Raw genomic sequence first — 9,080 nt, forward strand, 5'->3', positions numbered from 1 at the left:
TAGATTATTTGATTCAGGATGGCATGTTGTTCAAAGGTAGTCAATTTTGCATTTCAAGGAGTTCCATGAGGGAAAATCTGATTAAGGAGAAACATAGTGGAGGGATGGTAGGACATTTTGGTCAAGATAAGACCATTTCCATTCTTAGAGAACATTATTTTTGGCCTCAAATTTCACAGGATGTGAAGAAGTTTGTACAAAGTTGCCATGTTTGTCAAGTAGCCAAGGGGTTTAGTCACAATACGGGTCTTTATCAGCCATTGCCTGTTCCATCAAGGCCATGGGAGGACATAAGTATGGACTTTGTTCTTGGATTGCCAAGGACCCAAAGGGGTAATGACTTAGTATTCGTGGTGGTTGATAGGTTCTCCAAAATGGCACATTTCATTCCATGCCACAAAACTCATGATGTTGTCCATATTGCAGACTTGTTTTTCAAAGAGGTGGTAAGACTACATGGTCTTCCAAGGAGTATAGTTTCTGACAGAGATACTAAATTTGTGGGGTATTTATGGAGGACATTGTGGAAGAAGTTGAGAACAGACCTAAAATTCAGTTCCATGCATCACCCATAGACTGATGGTCAGACAAAAGTGGTAAACAGAAGTCTAGGAAATTTGCTGAGATGTTTAGTTGGGGATAAGCCCAAGGGATGGGATTTGATTCTACCATAGGCAGAGTTTTCTTATAATAACTCTGTAAATAGGAGTACTGGAAAATCACCATTCCAAATTGTATATGGGAATAGCCCAAGGACTGCACCAGAGCTGAGGAAGATAGAGCAAGGGGAGAGGAAAAGTGCTGAAGCTGAGGAATTTGCTGAACATATCAAGCATCTACATGAGGAGGTTCAGGCACACATAACCAAGATGAATCAAGAGTATAAAGCTAGGGCTGATCAAAGTAGAAGACATAAGGAATTTCAAGTAGGAGATTTAGTCATGGTACACTTACGAAAAGAAATATTTCCAACCGGTACTTACAACAAGCTGAAAATGAAGAAATTTGGCCCCTGCAAAATTTTGAAGAAACATGACTCAGGAAATGCATATGACGTGGAGTTGCCAGATGGTATTTAGATTTCTCCCATTTTCAACATTGCAGATTTAACAGAGTATCATGATGATGGTGCAGATGAGGAGCTGGTGTTAGAGCCATGTCCAAGACATTCTAGAAGACATTCTAGATCATCGTGTGGGTAGGAGTACCAGAAATAGGCAGTATGAAGAGTATTTGGTCAAATGGAAAGGACGACCAATTGAGGACTCAACTTGGATTTCAGCAGCTGAGGTTTCCCATTTGAGATTTCCTCTACCATCCATAAAGTGACAGGGTCACTTTTCAATCTACCCTGGGTGTCTGATGCAGGAGCATCCAGAGGTATAAGGGCAATCCTGTGTCACCCAAAAAATGTACTTAGACTTAGTTTCTATTTCATGTCTTTACATTTTTGGATACCCATTTGGGTCAAATAAAGGTTCCAACTCTCACAGTTCCACTATCAGTGCATTTGAAAATCCCAAAAAAATAGGAGCATGCAATTTGGCCATCATTTTGTGACCTAGAAGGTGTGAATTGACCAGATGAATGTAATTGTTATTTAGAGCATTCCAGAAAAAGAATCAGGTCAAAAGTTTCCATGGTTTGAAAGTTATTGTAGTTTTTCGGGTTTTGGAGACCCCCTAAGAATGCTTCGAAGTTAGGTTAGGGGCATTAAATGACCTCAAAAAGGGCTGAAAAATGGGGGATGAGTGAAGCTATCCATAGGGCTATAGAGCGCTTCGAGAGCTTTTTGAAAATGTAAACGGTTCGTCAATCGGAGCTATGGTTCAAAAGTTATGCCTCCCAAAAGTTCGATTACCATTTCTGGATTCTTCTAGAATTGCACCGACTTCTAACGCAGCTTTCAGAACCTTCTATTTGTTTGGTGGATGCCTACTAGCACTTTCTAGAATGTACTCCTAGTCCTTAACCCTCTGGGGTCTATTTAAGGAGATTTATGGCATTGTAAAAGGCAGTTCGGAGTGGAGTTTGAGAAGAGGGGCTAAAAGGAGAAATATTCTCTAGATTTATGCTATTGTAAGCCCTTAGGGCATGTTCTGAAGTTTATTTTCTCTGTACTATTTGTACTAGCTTATTTTCTCAGTTAATATAATTTCCCTTTTCTGTTGTGTCCATTCTGTTCTTGGGTTGTGTCCCCATCATTATCTTTGATACATATCTAGATCTAATGATTGTGTAAGTTTGAACTAAGTTGTATTGCCTATTTAAATATCAAGTTGTTATTATTAAATTCATCCATGGTACAATTAATATTATTAATTTATATAGTTTTATAATAAACTAATGATAACTAAGAGTATGTTTGTACAATTAAAAACGCATTTAATTCAAGATGAAATTCAATAGTTTGAAAAGAAGTTGATATTCAAATTATTATAAAATAAATCTCAAAGGTTAGTTCAACAATGATGTACACTTATAACATGTAATATCTTCTCATGATCTTCACTGTCTAGTCTCCACTTGTAATGTGTATGCTTAAGTTTGACTGGATGTAGACAAAGCCCAGTAGCAATGACCAAGTGGGTGTATTGTAAAACCATTTTGTTAGGTTGATAATCAACAAAGTGTATTTCATGTTGGACTATTTTGTCTTGCTTCAAATATGTTCCCTCTATCACAATAGAACCTACACCACAAATTTAAGTATTTTATAATTTGATAGATATAAAGTTACCTATATATATATATATTTATTTATTCATATAAATTTACCTATGGGGAACAACATTCCATCACTTTCTTCAGGGTCATATAACTTTGTCCTCTTTGTAGTACATCGTAATAAATAATAACTGACACCTTCATGATTTCCAAGCTCAACAATCACTACAAAGACATCTCCTACATAACAAGTATACATGTGTATGTGTACAGTATATATAAGATAGTTCAAATTGATAATTAAATAAAAAGTTGAGATTAATTTTTATGATACTTACCCACTTTTACCAATCTAGAGATATGATTATAATCATTAGAAATCAATAGAATATCATCAAAATTTTCATCATCTTTATCAAATGTATCAGTAACATCAAGTGGTACCAAAATCCATGTACCTATATATCCACGTGCTTGATTGATGTATTCTTCATAATCTTCATCAATGCAACTGTTACAAAAATATGAATATTCTCTTGTCTTCAATGTCCAATTGCAATTATCTGTACTCATGACTGAATGTAAGGAACATGTCTTTTCTATCCTCTTGCAGCCATGCATGTTTTTTCTATTAACACTTGAAAGTTCATTAAATTGAAAATATGGAAAAATTAAATTTAAACTTCAATGAATTGAAAAATAAAACTTAACAATAAAATTTTATAACTTAACTGCATAAAAATTAAATAGATGTACACATCCATACCTGTTATCTGCCAAAAGACTCTATATGGTACTTGTCAACTTGTTGTTGATGATGCCCTAACCTCATCTAATGCAAAATGTGTCTTACACCATTCAACAAAATCATGTGCATCATTTACATGAACTCCCTGATAATTCATTTGATACTTTTGCAGAGCACGTTTGATGCATGTTCACCTTTTCCATGGCCACTCTCAAAGAAATTCCATATATGTTTTATATTCTAATTGTGATGATATCTACATAATGCATAAAATGGTCTAGATGATTTGAACTATGTGGCACATCCATCAAACCAAAGATAATATTTATCAACATTTATGTTTCTTTCTTTCAAATAAGAAAAGAACATATTGAAGCAATGTTCTACATAGTGAATGTCATGTTCTTTATCATCACTTATATAAAAATGATATTCCTTTTTAATTACTCATGCTTGAACTATACTCTAAACACCATCCAAATCTAATTGTGCATATCTATAATAAACATGTACCATAATAGTGACTTTCTTAGAAAAGTAATATTTTGATTGAATTGCTTTTGTAATGAACAAAGGAATAGTTCTCTGCAAAATCAACAACTAATACAATCGTTCCAAGTGGGAAACAGGGTAAACTTTAAGAAAGCTGCCTCCAAAAAAAGATATAAAATATTGGTGAATCTTTCATTATTTTGAAAAAAAAAAATATTTATATTGGCGAAATTCTCAATTTTTTATTCTAAATATGATTAATTTTGGCGATTATTTTTGAATCATAATTTTTTTGGTATAAAATATTGACGAATCTCAATAATAATAGGAAGTTCATTAATCACCATGGAATATTACAAATCAAAATTGAATTTTTTTTTACCTTGTGGAATGTTATGAGAATCATTACATATACTTTAAATCAATAGTGAATAATAAATATTGGTGATATATCCCTAAATTAACTAAGAATTATGATAATTATTGGCTAGTTCAATTTAATTTCTCTAATAATATATTATATTTAGGTAACTCAAATCTATTCATGTAACGAATATTGTGGCGAATATTTGAGTTTAAAATTTTCAATAAAATAAATTATTGAGCGATTTTAAATATTCTAGAACTGAATTTTATAAAACTATGACGATTTAGGTTGTATCAAATGTTAAATTATTAGCTAAATTACTAGCCAAAAAATTCTAAAATTAGCCAATTTACAAATATTAGCCACTAAATTATACCCTAGTGGGAAATTATCTCTCAAAGTTTGAAACTATTATGCTTGCCACTTTGCAAAAAATGTGTGACAAATATAAGGTTGAATCAAATTCTTAAATCTGTCCATAAATGTTAGAACAGGTAACTCCTCTTCAACATATTCCAACCTTTTTGTCTCTTTCCCCAACTTTGTTTCATTTTTGACATACTTGTAACTTTTGCAATTCAATTTTTTTGTTGTATCAATATTTTTAATGTTCAAAAGAAATAGAGCCAATTCACCACATGTTTCACATAATCCTTTGATACAATTTATTTCACCAGTTGGATCATCTATTTTGTCACATAGAATGGATGATATAAACTCACTTCTCCTACTAGGAGGAGCAGCATGAAAACCATATGTGTCTTCTACAAACTTTTGAAATACCTGATAATGGAGATCAAACTCAATATGATGATGACAATGACATGTTTCAAACACTTTGTTTGACCTCACAAAGTATGGCTTCAATTTTTCAAAAAATGTTTTCCCAACTTTTACATTAGGATGTTCACTACAAAACAACACATATAACTCATGTTGTGTTGTGTCCAACCAATGTTTTTTATGATGTTCATATTGACTAGATGCAATCCTATGCCTAATAACATCTCTACTATTTGATGAAGGACGAGTGTTATCAATCTAAAATATGTATCTACATATCAAAGGAAAAAATGATAGTAGAGCTGATGGAGACATTGACTCATTATACGAGAAACCCTTAGCCTCAAATAAGGTACTTCTTATGAATTTTTTTATTTAATATGAAAATGGGTGAGGGAGGATCTATAGTGAATCATTTAAATGAATTTAACAAAATCATTAGTTAGTTGTTATCCAAACAAATTTAATTCTATGAAGAGGTTAGGCTCTCTTAATCTTATGTTCTTTGCTAGAAATCTAGAATAGTTTGTTATGGTTGTAAGTAACCTTGTCTCTAGTTCAAATATTTTGAAATTTGATGAAGTTGTTGGTGTTATCCTAAGAAAGGAAATGAGATAGAAAGGAATAGGTGAAGCTTCAACCTCATTAGGTTCCTCTTTGAACATGGAGAATAGAGGAAGAACAAGGGAAAAAGGGAAAGGTCCTTCACATGACAAGTCATGAGGGATGTCAAAGAAAGGATGTTCTCAATCTAAAGGAAAGAAAGATTACTAGTACTATGGAAAGCCTAGAGACCTAAAGAAAGATTGTTGGTCTTCAAAAAATAAACAAGGAGAAAAAACTGAAGATGATAGTAAGGAATCTAATGTTGCAAGTAATAATTTACAAGATGCTTTAATCTTATGTTTGGGTAATGTTAATGATTCTTGGGTAATTAATTTTGGGGTTTCATTCCATGCTACACCCCATAGAAAATATTTTCAAGATTATTTTCAAGGTAATTTTGGACATGTATATTTGGGTGATGATGAGACCTATCCTATTGTTGGGAAAGGAATAATAAAGATCAAGTTATCAAATGGAAATGACTAGATACCGTTGGAGGTAAGGCATGTCCCTAATTTAAAAGGAAATTTAATTTTTGCAAGGTAATTGGGTAGTGAAGGCTACATAGTCATGTTTTAGATAATATCTCAAAGGTCACTAAAGGTTCATGAGTAGTAGCTAAATGTATGAAGGTAGGTACATTATAGTTGTGTATTGTTAATCTCAAATTATTTTTGAAAAAGTAGTGACAAAACACTTAGTCATTATTCAACAAAGATCAAAGAATGCTAAGCATAATTGTTTAGACAGTACATGGAAAGTAATATGAAAGTTAGTGCCAAGCACTAGTAGGTACAAAGTAGTCAGTGCATGTCGGTCATTGAGGTGCCAAGCCAATAAAGGAAGCAGAGTAAATAGTATGTGTCGAGTGATTATGGTGTTAAACAAATAGAGTGTACCAAGCTATTCAATAGTCGAGCTACAAAATTAAGAGCACAATGAAGGACAAGCGTCAGAGCCCTTGGATGTCAAGTGAACAACTTATGACATAGATGTTTGTAATGGATTAAAATTCTATGTAAACCGTTTTTTTGCTAAGTTAACAATATTGTATGATTGTAGAAGATAAGTGTGGAGTCATAGTATGAATCCCTATGCAATACATGCAACCAATCATATTGAGGGAAGCATTAGGTGACAATATGGATCAACCACAAGTGTTGATTCTTATATAATCCATTACCACCAATGTTTATAAAAGAAAGAAAACCCTAAGAGTTTTAATTGTGTGCAAGAAGATGAATGATAAGAGCTCAAAGGGCATTCATGGTGGTTGAGATGGCTATGACAGAGCTATGCATTGCAGAATTAGTTTGAGAAAAAATGAGTAAAGAAGTGAAATGACAAAGGAGACATATTTGATTAGGAGGATCTAGGTTAAAATAGAAAGGAGAAGATCTAACATTAAGAAGAAAGGTACTAACTGAAGGATTATGATGTTGAATCATTATAATAAGTGATTCATAGAAAATCCCTTAACCAAGTAGTCCTAATAGGCTATTATAAATCTCTTAACTGAGTACTTGATTCATTGTAAGTTTAAATCCTCTAACAAGGTGAGACCTAATAGTTTTTGTAATCTTTTAATAGGATAGACCTCTCACAGGATAGATCATAGATTATGATCAAACACATTGTATCCATAAAAGGCCACACTTTACAACTATAGTAGTGAAGATTTGTGGGTGTCATCCCCACCCGAGTTTTATCTTCTCATTGGAGGGTTTCTAGGTAGCTAAACTATTGTGTTATGTGTTATTTACTTTATGATATGGATGTGATGCATGTTAAGTTATCTCAATTTACATGTTAAGTTATGAGATGGATGTTGGTGATATGTTTTAACAAACAAAAGTTTCAAGTGTTGATTCACCTCCCCCCCTCAAAACTTACTTTCCCATTGTTATTTGAAACAATTGATATTAGAGCTTTGTTCTCTAGAAAGGAAATTTTTACAACTTTGGAGGTAAGATCTTGAAGATGGAAGTCTACAAGTTGGGAAACACTATTAAGAACTAGAAGATTGAAATACAACTTGCCTTACATCAACTCAAGGAGACAAGAGATGAATTGAAATGTTCATTGAAGAGAAGAAAAATTGGCTATTTAGAAAAATGATACTCAATACCAAGAAGAAGACACTATTAATTTTTTTGAGGATGGAAATTTAAATGAATTTGATGCAGCAATTGCAAATCTGATGGAAAGGAATAATGCGCTAACTGAAGAAGTTAGAAACCTCAAGAGAGAACAAGAAGTACAATCAGTATTGTTATGTGATACAAATGAAAAGAAAAAGAAAGAAAAGGAAGAAAATGTCATGATTGAAGAAAACAAAAGAATACTTAATAATAGACTTGAAGATAGGACATCAGATGTGTAATGCTTGCTAAAACACAATTGTATACAATGAATCAATTGATTCTTGCAAACCATAAATTGAATGGGAAGGATATTGAGATCACAACCCTAAAATTGTAGAATGATCTACTAAAAAATGAAATAAGAGTAGAAAAGGAATTCATTAAAAGATTCCACAAAAAAAGTTAAGCCATAAAACACTTTGAGAAATTGATGGAATCACCAAGACCTAATAATGATACTGTTGGGTTGGGATAAACTAATACTGAGGAAGGAGAATCATCTAGAAGTGGTGAGCAAAGGAATAACAAAGGTAAGAACTACAAAACCACTTGTCATAATTGTGGAAAATTGGGTCATCCAACAAATGTTTGTATGGGCAAAACTGTAAATTAGAACCCCAAGCAAAAATACAAAGGATACTGGTAGAATTGCAACAAACAAGGAAATCATGAAAATGAAGGCAGAACCAAGACCATGAGAACTTAGAGATTTGAAGGATACTATTATAATTATCAAAAGCATGGACACAAGTTATATGAATGCAAATCTAAGACCAAGTGTACATCAAACAAGTAGACAAAGTTACACATATTGGATACAATAGATTAATTTTGTATTATCTTTGATTTTACACAAATGTCATATCATTATTAGTCAGTGTATGCCAAGCTCACTCGGGTAGTGAAGAGAGTTTTCTATGTCTATAGAGCATTCCTATGTTTTCCTAGTTCAGAAGGCAGTTTCTACTAAGTTCACTTGGGCATTGAAGGAAAGTATACAAAATATGAGTGTTAACCAAGCTCACTTGGTTAATGAAGAAAAGTTGGATGGAACCAATGTTAATTTAGCTCACTTGGTTGGCAAAGGATCTTTGCAAGTATGTAATATTAATTGAGCCTCTATTGGTTAACACAAAAAATTACTTTTGAATCAGTGTCTACTGAGCTAGGTCAATAAATGATGGATTTTCTTATTTTGGCACATTATGCTTAATTAATTTATTCATTGGTTCTAGCCACCTGTGATAATGAATATTAGTTATTCTAAGTTGTA

The sequence above is a fragment of the Cupressus sempervirens genome, chromosome 1 (assembly GCF_028749045.1).
Source record: "Cupressus sempervirens isolate cs-2001-9-10 chromosome 1, ASM2874904v1, whole genome shotgun sequence".
Taxonomy (NCBI): Eukaryota; Viridiplantae; Streptophyta; class Pinopsida; order Cupressales; family Cupressaceae; genus Cupressus; species Cupressus sempervirens.